The sequence below is a fragment of the Leucopleurus acutus genome (assembly GCF_964270905.1).
Source record: "Leucopleurus acutus genome assembly, chromosome: 8".
NCBI lineage: Eukaryota > Metazoa > Chordata > Mammalia > Artiodactyla > Delphinidae > Leucopleurus > Leucopleurus acutus.
In genome coordinates, this window is record NC_139151.1 from 76,234,655 (window position 1) to 76,251,952 (window position 17,298).

Genomic DNA, 17,298 nt, shown 5'->3' on the forward strand with positions numbered 1-17,298 from the left:
TCATATTAAAATAGAATTAGAATATGCATTCAAAATACATCAATCTGCCTAACTTTCCTTATTTAATACTTGGTAAGTTTGTAAGGCACAGTACCTCTGAATGTCCTGTTACGTACAAATATATATATATAATATATGTACATATATAATATATACTTATATATACATATATATTTATTCCTTTTCCAATAATTATTAGATTATATTACTTTTATCAAAGAGACCTTTCTCTAAAGCTCAAACTAATGTATATCATGCTTTCTGGATATTAGACTATGTATGGGAAAGAGGAAGAATTTATACTTCCCTAACCAAGTTTATAATATTTAGATTTTTAAAGTTTGACATAGAATTCCAAAATGTTTAGTAAAATCCAGATAATTCCAAAGGGGTGATGAATGTCAAATGATGCGAGGGGCTTACAAAGAGAAGGCTGTAGGAGAGCCCCCAGCAGGCCTGCCCAAACATTTATAAACTCCTTGGAGGAGGTGGTATTTGAGAGGAGATTGAAGCCTAGGCAGGGTGTGTAATGTTGGTCTGGAATGGAGAACAACTAAAACAAAGTTAGGATTTAGTGCTTTTACTATTGGTGTGTTCACAGCATAGTGGCATGAAACAACCATCTCACTGTGCTCACAGGCTCTGTGTGACAGGAATTTAGAAAGGGACTTGTCTTTGCTCCACGACTTCTGGGACCTTAGCTGGGAAGACTCAAACGTGGAGGTGATATGATGGCTGGGGCCAGGAATCATCAGGAAGTTTCTTTGCTCAGCTATTTGGCACATGGCTAGAGTGATTAGAAGGCTGGGTTCACCTGGAGCTGTGAATTGGAACTCTTACACATTGTCTCATAACGTGACCTGAGCTTCTTAAACATGGTGGCTGGATTTTGAAAGAAATTGCCAAAGAGCAAGTGGCCCAAGAGAACAAGGTGGAATTGCATTGCCTTTCCCTTCTGGCCTCAGAAGACACACAGTGTCACTTCTAAGCATTCTGTTACTTATACGTGAGTCACGAAGGCCAGTCTAAATTCAGGAAAGTGAACATACACGAAGTGCAGGCTTATCTGGAAACTACCACATAGAGAAAAACAGTGACTTACTCTTCTTATTTCTCACAGCAATAAGTACGAGATACTCAACTTATTGTTTGGGATATATGATTTCAGGCATGGATAGCGTTATTGGCAAGATAATGTTTGCAAGGGCTCAGAAGCAACTAGCAATATCCAGATCATTGTGAATTTCCTACTCTTTAACTAGTTCAATTTAAGGTATGGAAGTTGGTTCCGAAGACTGGAACTGAACAGTAAACTGAGCAATCAGAAAGACTGTCTAAAAGACCAGAATATTTGCAATCTCATTAGAGAAAAGTGAGACAGGAAAAACCTCAAATATCAGATGGATGAATAATTTTTTCGATTTAAACATTTTGTGATCAAAGGTGAATTTTGCCAATAGTTTTATTTATTTTTTTTTTGAGGCATATGGCACCATTACAACAGGGCCTTTCTATGGCTCTTTCTGTATAAATCACCGTGATCTTCATTAAAAATAAAATCCTCTGGATATTCCACAACATTTTCAATGTGTTGAAAGACAAGGGTCTTTAAATTAAAATTAAATTAAATTTGCCAACTTGACCTTGGCAGTGGGAACTTGACCCTGCCATTACTTAGTTATAATTCTGGAAATGGATCATAGAAACATAGAATCTTAGAACTTCAAAGGACACGGGGAATCATCCATCCAGTGCCTGTAGCTTATACTATAAGGGTACTGAAAATCAAAGTTAAATGCCTCACTCAAGATCATAGAGGGAATTAACAGCACAGCTTCTAATTTTAGAACTTTTTTCAATAAGTGCTTGTGAAATACCTCTTCTCCCTGTCTTTCTTATGTCTCATTCTCCCCAGTTCTGAAACTTTTCTGTCATTAAAAAAGAAACCACTTTTGTCAGATTGGAAACATTCTTTCTCATCAAATTGTAAAGAGCACAGTGTTAATAACCACATTCCAACACAGCTTAAGGAACTGATTACTGTGACCTTGTCCCAAATTTTTACATGGAGGCTGGTTATTATTTGACACTTGATGGAAAGTTGCGTGATTTTGACAGATTTAGATGGCAAGCAGATCCTCAATATTTTATTGCTGTTAAATTTGCAAATGATGGAGGTAACGGCAGTTATTTCACATTTGTTCATAATGTAGCGTGCTTAAGCAGAGATTGCCTTAGTTTTAAAAAAGTTTTACCACACGTTTGTGATGATTGTCAAATCACATACATTATTTTAATTTGAAATAAATTTAACTAAAACTTTGCTTTCAGCAACAAGGATTAAATTATAAATAAAACTTATCATTCTCATTTGTTAATTGATTGGTTGATTGATTAATTCAACCAATGGCAGGATTGAGTTCCAGTTATTTACTAGAAACTGTGTTAGGGATTGGGAACATTGAGTGCCCTTAAGGACCTCAGGGTATGTTCAAAAACTACTCATATGGCTTTTCCTCCACGGGAGTGGAGAGGAGGAAACGACATCTAACTTGAGTCATCAGGAACATGAATTGGTGCCTGGGAAAACCAGAAAAGGGACAAAGGAGATCATATGTTATGCACCTTTCTCCCCTGAATCCTGCCTAGATCAAGGTCTCTTCCTATGGAAAATTACTGCTAATCATTCTGGTTCTCAATGACATTTTTCTCTTCGTGCTTGGAATATTTTCTGGTCTGTGCCTTTCACTGAGGCTTATCTAAATCGACTTTAATGGATATCTCAATAACTGCATACATACGTATATGTGTGTGTATATATATATATATATATATATATATATATAAAATCTCTAAAAACACTGAAATTTCTTTGGAAAGAGGGAGAATTTGTTAATAAGGAAGCTTCTCAAATTATCTGGGAAAGTCTTTTGGGATTGTAGATTACAAAAATTATTTGTTGAATAATTTAACTTTCACCAATTTAAGGTCCATACATTTCTTCTTTCAGTTTAAATTCCATAGTACATCTTTTTAATTGCCACTTGGCAACCATTGTCAAATCTTTACCTCTTACTTTTCTCTAACCCTCAACTCAAATTTATCAGTGAGCTGTTGCCACAAGAATACTCATAACAAGCCATCCCAAAAGAAATTAAAAGAGCAATAATTTATTCTTATTATTGCATTTGTGAATCAGTTAGAATTGGGTGGATATAGGCTGAGTGGATCTCGATCTGGCTCTAAGTTATAGATTCTGCCCAGTTCCGCTCTATGCATCCCTAGTCCTCTTGAACCAGCAGTTAACCAAGTTGTGCTCTTCCCATGGGGAAAGGCGGGAGAGCAAAAGAGCAACAGTAATCATGAAAACACAATTTAAGTCTCTGATAATGTCAGCTTTTATCCAATTGGACAAAGTAAGTCACATGACCAAGCCCAAAGTCTCAAAGGGTGAATAAATACATTCTGCTTACAATGATAGTAAAAATGAGTGTAGATTTATAGTTCTGTGATATGAGTGTGAAAAGAAGATAGCAATAATCCAGTCCGCTGTCCTTGTTAAACCCAATTATCCCTCTACACCAGTGTTGCACTGGGAAACTAAACTCCCAAACTTGCAGACTGGTCTCACTTTACATTCATGACCACTGATCTCAGATAGGCATTCAATACCACCCAACAATCTCACATGATAGTCCAGAAAGTTCATTCTCCCACTCTCTTTTTATTTATTTATTTATTCTTGACTGCATTGGGTCTTCATTGCTGCGTGCGGGCTTTCTCTAGTTGCAGCAAGTAGAAGCAGGGGCTACTCTTCGTTGTGGTGCACGGTCTTCTCATTGCGGTGGCTTCTCTTGTTGCAGAGCATGGGCTCTAAGCACGTGGACCTCAGTAGTTGTGGCACGAGGGCTCAGTAGTTGTGGCTCGCAGGCTTAGTTGCTCCGTGGCATGTGGGATCTTCCTAGACCAGGGCTCAAACCCGTGTCCCCAGCATTGGCAGGTGGATTCTTAACCACTGCGCCACCAGAGAAGTCCGTCCCACTCTCTTTAAATCAATTGTTTCACCCACTTCCCTCTCTCTTCAAATGTGGTTACATTTTATCTGTCTACACTAGAATATGATCTAATGAGAGCAGAAATCTTTGAATGTTTTGATCACTGATGCATCTGGAGATCTCTGAACAGTATCTAAATAGTATGCAAAAAAAAAACCCCACACACTCTACATATTTTAAATTAATATAGATTATCCTCATTTTGAGTAAATAGTTTAGTATATCATGTCCTTCCTTATAAGTTACATTAAAATTATATTAAAATAAGAACCTTTCTTTTAACTAATACAAACACAGAAATAGTCATGCTTAGGGAAAACAACATACAAAAGATCTGAATTTTTTAATGAAGCATTTATCACTTTCCTTCTGATTTATGCCCTAGCTTCAAAACCTTGGAACTATTATTATTGTTGTTGTTGTTATTATTACTTACTGAGTATCACGACAACCAATCTGATGACGGTACATTAAGAGATAATTTAACTCTATGTTTATTGGCTGCCTACTCTCTGCCCTATGCAAGTCTGAGCACTGTGGATATAACAGTGAATAAATGTGGCTCTTTCCTTAAAATAATTCTTGTCTAAGGCAGGAAGACAAATATGAACATTAAGTCACACTTCGGTATGATAAGTCTGATGATAGGGGCTTAAGATAGCACTGAGGAAGAAATTAAATTTCTGTGAGACAGTCACTGGGATCCTAACATTAGACTATGACTTTGAACTGGCTCATGTATGGTGTGTTTAAAGTTACAAGGTATATAAAAGTCTAACTGCATTACAATCACAGAATATATCACAGCTAGAAGGAAGAATAATCCAGCTTCTTCATTTTAATTATCATAAAACTGAAGGCCAGAGAAGGGATGGGATTTAGCCAATGTCATGCAGAGATTTTGAAGTTAAGTTTGGACTAAAACTCACAACTCCTAGTTAATCTTCTTTCTATTATATAACAGCACTTCCCTGCAAATGAAGAAAGGATGCCGCTGGTTTTTATTACTTGTAGCAGACTCTAGGTGCTGTGCAAAATTTTGGCATATACTTGTTTTCTTACAAAGCCTGTATTTTGTTTGTGTCACACCTCTCTTATGAAACTCAGGGAAATACTGATTAGTTCAAGCAAATAGGACAATCTTCTTTTTTTTCTGTGATGTGGCAGAAAGTCTGCTAGAAGAGACTTTGGGGAAATGTTTTCTCACCAATTAAAGAGAAACAATGAAAGACAATTTTCTTTTACCGAGAGAAGTTGTGTTGGCCTGTGATACCCTGAATTTAATAAAAACCTTATGATCAACAGGAGGACCAAGTGACATACTGAAGATGGGAGAGGAGAAAGATGAAAAAGTCCTGGGTCCTTGATGACACTAATGGGCCATTGACTTAAGCAACACTGGAGCTGTCTTTTCTAGGGACTTTATAAGTGACATGATTATTCTACCTTGTGGTTTAAACCAAATGAATCAAAATTCAGTGTTGCTCCAACTAGCTCAACTTGTTTCTAAGATACTCATCACTCTAAATCATGGGTAATAATTCAAAAATGCATTAAAACAGAAACACTTTTTAAAATTGTCAAATATTTGTTTTAATTGCTCTATTGAATTAAATCATTTTTATTAATTTTGAGATAATTTCACATTTATATGAATTTGTAGGAAACAATGCAGCTATATTACTTGTACTCTTTACCCATTTTTCCCTATTTTGCAGAACTATAGAATGCTATCACAGCCAGGCTATCGATTTTGATACGAAACATTTTTTATCACCCTATGTTCCCCCCCTTTATAACAACACCTACAACTATCCTTTCACTTCTAGCCATTGGTAATCTAGTCTCCATTTCTATCGTCCAGAAATTGATTATACAGCATGTAACGTTTTGGGATTGGCAGTTTTCATTTGGCTTGATTTGTTGGAGATTGATGCAAGTAGCGTGTATCAGTAGTTTGTTCCTTGTTTTGCTGAATAGTATTCCATGACAAGGGTATTCTCCCACTTGTTTAGCCACTCACCTATTGAGGGACATCTAAGTTGTTTCTATTTAGTACTGTCACGAATAAAACTACTGTGAACCTTCTTATACATGTTTTGTGTGGACATATGTTTTTATTTCCTTGGGTAAATGTCTAAGAGTTTGATTTCTGGGTTATATGGTAGTTGCATGTTTATTAAAAAAAAAAAAATCACAAAAAATGCCAAACTGTTTTCCAACAAGGCTCTACTGTTTTACATTTCTACTAGCAATGTATGAATAATGAATATTCTCACCAGCATTTGGTGTTGTCATTATTTTATATTTTAGCCCTTCTGACAGGATTGTAGTGATATCTCCTTATAGTTTTAATTTGCATTTTCATAATTGCTAAGTGGTGAATTATGTTGAACAACTTTTCTTGTGTTCATTTGTCATCTATGTATCTTCTTTGATGAAATGTCTGTTCAAATCTTTTCTTATCCATTTTAATTGAACTGTTTGTTTTTTACTGTTGAGTTATGAGAGTTCTTTATATATTCTAGATACTAGTTTCTTTGTTGGAAAGACAGTTTCGAATATTGTAAGTAGCTTGCCTTTTCATAATCCTCACGTGGGCCTTCTCAGAACAAATGTTTTTAGTTTGATAGGTTATAATTTGTCAGTTTTTTCATATATTGATTGTGCTTTTGGTGTCAATTCTAAGAACTTTTGGCCTTACCACAGATCCAAAAAATCTGCTCTAACTTTTTTCTAAAATATTTATTATTCATAATTTACTTTTAAGTCCATAATTCATGTTTTAGCCAATTATTGTATAGGTATTAGGTTTAGGTAGTCCTGGTCTCTGTTTTCCCCAAAGATACCCAAGTGTTCCAGCAGCATTTGATGGAAAAACATCCTTTAATTGAATTACTTTTGCACCTTTGTCAAAATCATATTTTTATGGGTGTAATTCCAACAGAAAGACATAACCCCTAAAATAGCTAAAACAATTTAAAAAAATAAAAGAATCATTATACAATTTGAAGACTTATTTGATAACTACAGTAATCAAGACAGTTGCAGTACTTGCAGAGAGATAAACACATGTGTTAATAGAACAGAACAGAGAACACACAGAAAACATTCTTAAAGGTATTTTTTTCTTTGTCTTGACCTAGATTCATTTGGGTTTATCCTATTTGTGGTTGCTTAGGGATTTTTTTTTTTTTTTTGTGGTATGCGGGCCTCTCACTGTTGTGGCCTCCCCTGCTGCGGAGCACAGGCTCCGGTTGCACAGACTCAGTGGCCATGGCTCACGCTCACGGGCCTAGCGCTCCGCGTCTTGTGGGATCCTCCCAGACCAGGGCACGAACCCGTGTCCCCTGCATCGGCAGGCGGACTCTCAACCACCGCACCACCAGGGAAGCCCCGGTTGCTTAGTTTTTTAATCTGTGAGTTTATGCCTTTCACCGAATTTGGGATTTGATTCAGCTTGGTATTGTCAGGGAGACTTTTGTCCAGTCCCAGGGAGGACTGAATGTACCTGAGTGGTCTTTTAATGCTAGTTTTGGGATCAATAAACACTGGATCTGGATCATCTTTTTCTTTAATATTGGGAGTTGTAAGTTGCCATGTTGCTATGTTGCTTCTCTATTCTGGAGTATTCAACAAATTTGCATTACTCTTTTTACCTCTCACAATTGCCTTTTGTTGACTTCTTTCTTTATTTCTCTGGTTTATAGTTATATTTTGTGAGAAGGAATAGGGAGAGATAAATTTATATCATCTTATCTAGACTGGAAGTTTCTGTGTTTAGTTTCAACTCCAAATTTTAGTATCAGCCATACCAGAGCATGGAGTGTGGCTTCTGGCTGGTTTAAATTTTTTTATCCAACATTCTGGTTTCAAATAGTTTACTCTGAGAATAGAATATCAGTGTCCTCTGCAGCAAGTTGTTTGATTAATGAGTAATAATTTTAGTTGCAATTAGCATACTATACTATTTAATTAGCTAAGTCTAATGGTTCTCCTATCAACTTGTGGGCTAATTGTTAAGTTAAAGGTTAAAGGAAGAAAGATAGAAAGGCTATTATTCAAAAGTGAAAGAGGAAAAGGTGGATGTTGGCCCCCTAGGAATTAATCCACACAGGCCTGTGGTTAGGATAAATGACAATGCACATAAACTGCATAGTAGGCATTTAATACACTGTAAGTGTTATTTTTTTCATTATTGTCACAACCATGTTTAGAATCAAACCGATTCAATTTGAGTAGCAGGGCATTTAGCAAGAGTCCTAGGAGCATCAAAAGCCCTTTACAAGTCCCAAATCTCCTCATGGGCTGCTGTATTACTACTAATTACTAATGTTAGCATACTCAGAAAGCCCCAAGATGCAGTTACTGGGATTTGTATGAAGAAATCTCCAGTGTCTGAAAAATGAGCTTATCACTGCCCATAATAGGCTAAGTGATTGAGCTCTCAGGTTCCCTGCAGGCCTAAAGTTCTTGCTTTCACATTTTTCCCCTAGTTGGATTTAAAAAGGAGAACAGCAATTCTGAAAGATGGAAAAGATTAAAGATGGAGTCGAGAAATCTATAAATTTTCTTTGAGAAGCTGTTGGCCAGAAAGACCCTATATGTGGAAAGTCAAGGGCTCACTCCTCTGTAGTGTAAACATCCCCTCAACACATGCACACAGGCACAGGGACATCACAGGCAAAGCGTTATGATTGAAATGACATAATCTGGAACAATCATTGGAAATCTTGCCACAGAATGACAATTATTTTGTTTTTAGTTTCACTTATGCCATATATTACAGGATTCACATTCTCAGAAAATAAATATAATACTGACCCATGTTTCACAGTTTGTGTATATAGCTAATCTCATAGATTTAATGTTGATGCCGGGCACAGGGGATGGCATTATTTTGTCCTAATAGTTAAATAAATGTTTTACCCTCTGAGGACACAAATAGGTATGTAATAAGTTATGTGTTCTAAATTAATTTATATTGTTTATTACATGAAAATACATGTGAGAAGAATTAAATAAGTAGTGGCAAAGTATAATACAAATAGGAAGGATTTTTGTAGACAGATGGACTAGAAGCTGAGATCTGGATAAACTGTTTATTACTTGCACTCATTTGATGAAATTATTTGACTTTTCTGAACCTGTCTTCTCTCTATAATAAATGCAATGGTGCCCAGTTCTGAAGGCCGTGAGGCTGAAATAAAAGAATATGAATAGAGCTCCTAAGATAGGGCTTGGTACATAAATAAGGATTTTCTTCCCCCTCTCATTAATTAATAATATTTCATTTCAAAGACTGTACATATATATGTATATATGTACATATATACACACATATACATATATACACACAGACACACAAGTAGATAATTTTATATATGTGTTATACTTTAGAGATTAGACAGTTTGAGATTAGGGGATGGTTACTTAATAAATTTCCAAATATCTTGAATTCCAAAAGTTTGGAAAGGGTAATAGAAAGTATATTACCTTGAAACATATAAAATTGCTGGTTTGGAGTTATTAAGGTTGCCTACCAGATCTATTAGGTCTCATAGTCTATACTGCTTGTGTTTGGCAAAGTCTATAAAGTGAATTAAGAACAAGCACTAGGTCTTGAAGGATGGACAAGATCTAAATAGACAGGATTGGAGAAGCTCATGTAGGGAACACATTCATGCTGTGGAGACAAGTTGAACAAGCCAATTCTGGCAAAACTGTTTTTCCCAGTGACAGAGGCAAAAATTTGCCCTTCCTGTTCAGCTAATGTATTCAAATTCTAAAGAAGAAAGTGACTTCATACTTATCAGGAACTGCTTTAATTACTTTTATTCATTCTAATCCAATTGTAATCAGCTCTCTGAGTACTTGATAGGATAGTGTAAAGTCACTGAGCTCTTGTTCTTCATGAATAATCTTTCTATTCCCAGGGAAGTAATTTTATATAGTGAGAACCATTACAGTCCTTCATCTCATTTCCAATCAAATTGTCCATTACAATTTCTAGGGTATAAGGTGTGCTCAAGCATCAAAGGAGGGATATGCACTGACCCTCTTATGTCGCCAGTACAATCACATACAGAGAATTATTTGGTGCATCACATGAATTCCCCAACATATTAAGCGCAGATGATGAAAAACCTTAGAGACCAGTGCTGACACTTGTAGCTAATGAGGGAATTTGCCAGAAAAGGGAAGAATCCCATGCTGAGAATCAAATGTGTTACAGTGGGTATGACAAAAGATTTGGCCTCAGGAACTCCAGTGTCCGAAATGTTTCTGTCATTTGCAGGTTTCAGACCTTGGACAATTTACTTTAATGCATCTATGCTTTAATCTCTTTATCTATAGAGCAGATCTGCTCTACGTGATGAATGTGTTCATTGTGAGCCACAAATTTGATAACATGCACAAAATACTTTATAAATGGTAAAGTGAGGTCCAAAAGCTTGTTTTGTTATAAGAAGTCACTATGTATCAGACATTTTCAGATATATTAGATATAGGTATACCGAAGAATCAAAAGAAATTTTAAGAAATTAAAAGAAAGACAATAAATAACTTCATGTAATACAAAAGTTGAACGAAAAAGAAAATATAATCAGAGTTCTCTATGTGGCTCAGCTGTGAAAAATAGTTACATGGTTACAGTAATGGGAATATGAAATAATGATTTGACAAAAAATTGTAAAATTGTTATATTGAAAAAATAGAGGAAGAAAGTTTAAGAGGGTTGGAATAGACATTAAGAAGGTTGTACAAGAGAACTAAATTCTCATTCAGCATTCTTAGAAGTCAGTGCATAGTGTCAAATACTTAATGATGGTATAAATATTATTTAGAAATATGGAAGCAAATAGCAAGAAAAAAGAACTAAATTACTTGAAAGTGGCTGTTCCTGGGTTTTGGAAACTGGGGTTGAAGAGGATGGATAATATATTTAGGATTCTTAATCATATTGCAGAATCATATGGTAAACTTTTTTCTTAAGTCTTTAATTCATTTTAAGTTAATTTTTGTGTATGGTGTAATATAGGGGTCCAGTTTTATTCTTTTGCATGTGGCTATCCATTTTTCCCAGCACCATTTACTTATTTATTTTTATTTTTTGACCACACTGCTTGGCATGCAGGATCTTAGTTCCCTGACCAGGGATCGAACCCACACCCCCTGCAGTGGAAGCACAGAGTCTTAACAACTGGACTGCCAGGGAACTCCCATTTTTCTTAACTTTTTGAGGGACCTCCATACTGTTTTCCATAGTGGCTGCACCTTTTTTCATTCATACTGAGTGATCAAGTGTTCCAATTTCTTCATATCCTCACCGACACCTGACATATTTTAATATACCCATTGGCCATATGTATGTCTTCTTGGAAAAATTTCTATTCAAGTCCTAGTCCTTTTTTTTTTTTTTTTTTTTTGTGGTACACGGGCCTCTCACTGTTGTGGCCTCTCCCGTTGTGGAGCGCAGGCTCAGCGGCCATGGCTCACGGGTCCAGCCGCTCTGCAGCATGTGGGATCCTCCTGGACCGGGGCACGAACCCATGCCCCCTGCATCGGCAGGCGGACTCAACCACTGCGCCACCAGGGAAGTCCCCTAGCCCATTTTTTAATTGGGTAGTTACCTTTTTGTTATTGAGTTGTAGGAATTTATTATATATTTTGGATATTAACCCATTATCCAATATATGGTTTATAATTATTTTCTCCATTCTGTAGGTTGGCTTTCACTCTATTGTTTGTTTCCTTTGAAGTGCAGAAGCTTTTTAGATTGATGCAGTCCCACCTTGTCTATTTGTGCTCTGGATACATGTGCTTATCTGTGAAATCCTTGCCAAAATTAATGTCACAAAATTTTTCTTCTGTTTTCTTCTAGGAGTTTTACAACTTCAGGGTATAGGATTGGATGGAAATATTAGAGGACAGACCAAGTGGGACTATGCATGTGGAGTAAGAAATGGAGAAACATATGACAAAAGGCAAGAAGATCAGATGAGAAACTCACAATAGCCAAGGTAAGAGAATGGTGGATGCCTAGAGTAAAGCAGAAGCCATGAATTTAAAAGGACAAGGAGTGAATAGAAAGAGTGGAGAGGATTTGGGGATGTATTGAAGATGATAAATAACGCCTAGAATGAATTCTAGATTTATAATCTGAGCAGCTAGATGTATATTAGAGTCACAAGCCGGGACATAAGGGAGAGAGGTGCTTTCACAGATTCAGTGTTCTTACGCTTTTGAGGATTTCATGTGCATCTTTAAGAGATGCTTGTACCTAGTGAATACTTAAGAAATCATTACCTAGTCATTGGAGACTTCTTTGAGAGAAGGATACAACTGTCTTTGGGCAATCATAACATATATGTCTCCTTTTCCCAGGTAACAGATAATTTTCCCTTTTACCCAACCCGTGTAAATATTCAGGAAAAATCCAATATCATGGGTTTCCTCTTTAGATTCTGGACTAGGGGATGAAGCAACTTGCTCTGAATATATCTACATTTGTGTGTGTGTGTGAGAGAGAGACATGCAAATTGCTTTGCAGACATAATCTCACAGATAGTCACATCAGCTCCATGAAATGGGCCATAGAACAATTTATCCCTCTTTTCAAAAGGTAAAGAAAGGTTATGTGACTCACTGGATTGGTCAAAACAGATGTTCAGCTCCAAAGTCAGCTTTTGCTTGTAAGAGCAAACATCAAATGGCTGCATGACAGGCTGTAACTTGAAGTTTATTGATACATGATACAGCTTGAGTTCTTAGAGTCTTAGTTTACCTATGAACAATGAGCTTAGAAGAGAAAAGGGGAACAGAAGTGGTATTTCTTCAAGGTAGGCAGTTTATTCCTATTTCTTTGTAAGATTATCTTCTGACCTGTGCTTTTCTGTAAACAAGAATCTCAAGGTGACGTTCAGTATCAAAGAAATATCCACAATATGTTTGGCAGAAATGTTTCCTCTATAAAAGGGCTTTTACGTTATACATTATCCAATGTTCTATCTGTCCTCATATAATTTTACATTTTATCATTTTTTGTCTAGGCCATCTCATCTAGTCTCTGCTGATGAATATATATGTCAAACCTAGCTCTCTTCCCTGAATTCCAGACCCACATATGGAACTGCTTATACAATTCTTAGATGACTAATAAATCTCTCAAAATTAGTAGACTCACATTGAGCTACTTATATTCTTTCTATTGCAATTCTGTTCCTCCTATAGTCTTCTACAAGTAGCTAATTGAAACTCTGTTCTTCCTGTGGCTCAGGTCAAAATCTTGGAGTCATCCTTAATGCCTTGCCCTTACTCAGGCCCCAGATTGGGTCTTTGACTGAATTCTGCCAGCTACATTTTACAGTCTATTTGTATTTCATCTATTCTCATCATCTCCACTGCCTCATCGGTCCAAACAACTGCAACTCTTGCCTGAAAAATTGTAACAGCCTTCTAACTTGTCATCCTGATTCTATTTTGCCTCCATAATCGATTGCCAACATAGTAGCCAAAGTCATTCTGTTAAAATGTGACAGTATCTTACACCTTCGCATAAACCCTTCAGTGCCTTTGCTTCTCACTTAAAAGTTGGAGTCATTACTATGTGCAAAAGACCCTATTTGATGTGGCCCTACCACTGCACATGGGAATTTTCTTTCCTACATTCCCTCTAGTCCATTCCTTTCTGTCCACACTTGACTACTTCATATGTGAGGCAAACCCCTGCCTCAGGGCCTTTCCATTTATGGTTCAGTCTGCCTGGAGTGATATCTTATAGACATTTACATGACTTCATCTCTCCCATCCTTCAGGTCCTCAATTTTGTTTGGGGCCTTCCCAAACTACCTGCTTTAAAATTGGAACCATTATTCCTGTACACTTCATCCCCCTTCCCTGCCTTGTTTTTCCCCTTAGCTCTTATTACTACTTATAATAGTTAATATATATTTTATTTATTTTTCTTATTTATTTTCTTGCACACTAGAATTTAAGCACCATGGGGACAAGGATGTTGTCTGTTTTGTCAATGGTCTGGCACATGGTTATCTGTCAATAACGAATGAATAAAAGGCTATGCATTTTATGCTTAATAGAATGACCTAGAATTTTGTAGAATGTATTCATGGAATTTAAAAAACCTTTTCACAGAAGAATGATTGTTCTCATGCCATGGACCTATGAGAAGATTTGTGTGTATTTCATGTATTAGGCTTGAGCATATATAATTGCCAATATTCAATATTGATTCTTTTTTGAATTTTATTTTTTAATACAGCAGGTTCTTATTAGTTATCTATTTTATACATATTAGTGTGTATATATATATATATATATATATATATATATATATATGTCAATCCCAATCTCCCAATTCATCCCACCACCACCCCGCCCCTGCTTTCCCCCCTTGGTGTCCGTATGTTTGTTCTCTACATCTGTGTCTCTGTTTCTGCCTTGCAAACTGGTTCATCTATACCATTTTTCTAGAATCCATATATATGCATTAATATACGATATTTGTTTTTCTCTTTCTGACTTCACTCTGTGTGACAGTGTCTAGGTCCATCCACGTCTCTACATATGACCCAATTTCTTTCCTTTTTATGACTGAGTAATATTCCATTGTATATATGTACCACATCTTCTTTATCCATTTGTCTGTTGATAGGCATTTAGGTTGCTTCCATGACCTGGCTTTTGTAAATAGTGCTGCAGTGAATATTGGGGTGCATGTGTCTTTTTGAATTATGGTTTTCTCAGGGTATTTGCCCAGTAGTGAGATTGCTGGGTTATATGGTAGTTCTATTTTTAGTTTTAAATATTGATTCTTACCAATTTTAAAAATAAAATTGGTCACTTTTTACTACGTGCTGATTGATTTTCTCCTATGACTTCTTGACAGTTTATAAATATAATTCCCAAATTCTGAAGTCTAAAGAGGTAAATATATTCTAGTTACCTTAATTAAAGAATAAAAGGCTGTCAGTTACTCAGAGCTTAACTGCCTTGTGATCAGCTGCACCTCTGCAGTCGTATACAGGTTAAATGCGGACACTCATATCTTGGTAGAGAAAAACTCTGGACTCCACTCTGTTGTTGCAGTATCATGAAATGATGATCATGAGATCACCATTATTTTCCTTAACTTAAAAAAAGTGAATATCATCTATTGAGGATTTTGAAATATTGGGTTAAGTTCTTGTTTTTCCCTATCATTGTAATTAATTTTTAATTAGGTTCCTCCTGAGGGTGGACAACTATTTTACCATGAACAAAACTCTGGAGCTTGTCTCCTTCCACAGAAAAATTTTAAAAATAAAAGAAAGAATGAGTTATATAACTTTTCTTCTTGCATAAACAATAATTAGTAGTGAGTTTGACACTTTGAAATAAATTTTCTAATAAGTTAATGAGTACACACAAGTTGTTTCTATTATTTATTTTCCCCCTACTTTAAAAATTGGCTGGGTTGATCTTATTTAATCTATTTCTATGCCTTGAGCATATCTGAGAGTCCTTCCATTCAGCCAATGAGGTATGGGCAAGAAGGAAAAGATAGCCTTAGAATCTAGGTAGGTAGGTTCAGGTCAAATGCTTTGATAAGAATGGGGTGCTGAAACAGTAACTCATGATGTGGTCAAAATTGTTCTAGTCCTTTTTCATAATGACACTCCTGCAGGGTAAGGATTTCCTATTCCCATTTTACAGATAAATAACCTAAGCTGCTTGTCCAAGAAAATATCTATATTTTTATTTTATAAGTACATACACACATGCATAGATACATATGCATACAATACCCATGTATGCATGTATATAAAATCTTCCTTTATGGGAAATACGATTTAGGTTAGCTTTAAGGTCTTTAGGATAGTAAGCAATAGGGCTGAAATATCAACACAGTTTCATGTGGTAATAAACACTGTGCTTCATCTTTTAAATCATGCTTAATACTTTAGGTATATTAAAGGATGTGAATGACCCAGTAATTTTTATTTAGGATTTGTCCTTCCTCTATCCAAAGGATTTAAGTAAGTAGATTTTAAACCGTGACCACATCACCTAAAACATACATTATTTTTCTTCCTAACAGAAATAAAATAACTCTAAAAAGCTCTTCTTATCTCTATGTTAAGCCATAATATTTTCAAGACAACGCAGTAAGTCCTGGAAAACTTTTGACTTCATAGAGAAATTTGTCTCCTTAATATTTTATCCCTGAGGTGATATATTTTCCACTCTTGTAGTTCTTTCAACTGTCATCTCTGTAGTTTACAAAACACTGGACTTTTTTTCCCCCCATTAATTTTATGGTGGGATTGTCTATCTTTACATTGTTCTTCCTCCTCAAAGGAAGCAGCAAACTCAATCTGAAAAAAGTCACGTTGTTTTAAGTTTTAGTTACCTGAGTCCAAAGTTTTCAAGCTTTTTGAACAATGCACTCTATTAACATGTTTTGATGCATAGACTGGTAAGGGAGGGGGAGGAAGGGAAAGAAAAAAACAGGAGGGAAAGGAGGGGAGGGAAGAAAGAAAAAAAGAAAGGAAACTGCTTATGCTTTCTATAAATTAAAGGAACTACATTAATGTGTTCCTTTCGATGTGGGCTTCCATGAGCACAGTTTTCAAATAAAATATTATAGCTATACACATTAAGGTCCCCTTAATGTCTAATATAATATTAAATCATAACGTGCCAAGTATATACTTTTGTATTAAAGTTATTTCATGTATTGGCTATATATCAGCTATTACCAAAAAATAGAATCTCCACTAAAACATATATGTGTAACTTTTAAAATTTTATTTTATTTTTAAACTTAAAGTTGGCAACTGAGATGTGTGGCAATGGGTGCTCATCAAAGCAGTGCTGAGGAATGAAAATCTTCAACTTCCTATGGATTTCTAGCAATTACAGAAACTAACTTACATGTTAATACCATTAAATTTCAAGCCAATGCAAGTAGACCGACTCTTAAAATGCTGATTATACAGTAATTCTAAAAAAGGATTTCAGATAAACCACGGTTTGTAGAGGGTAAATTTTGCATTGTAAATCTTATCACTTGCATAGAAGAATTTAATATTAGAATTGAAAATCTGAAATTAAGTTTGAATTTTCACACTACCAATTTGAAGAATATCTGTTCTTGAAAAAAAAATTTTCTTCATATCAGTTTTATCAAGACATAAAACCATATACCAGTTATGGTTATGGTAAGTATTAAAATTTGCCA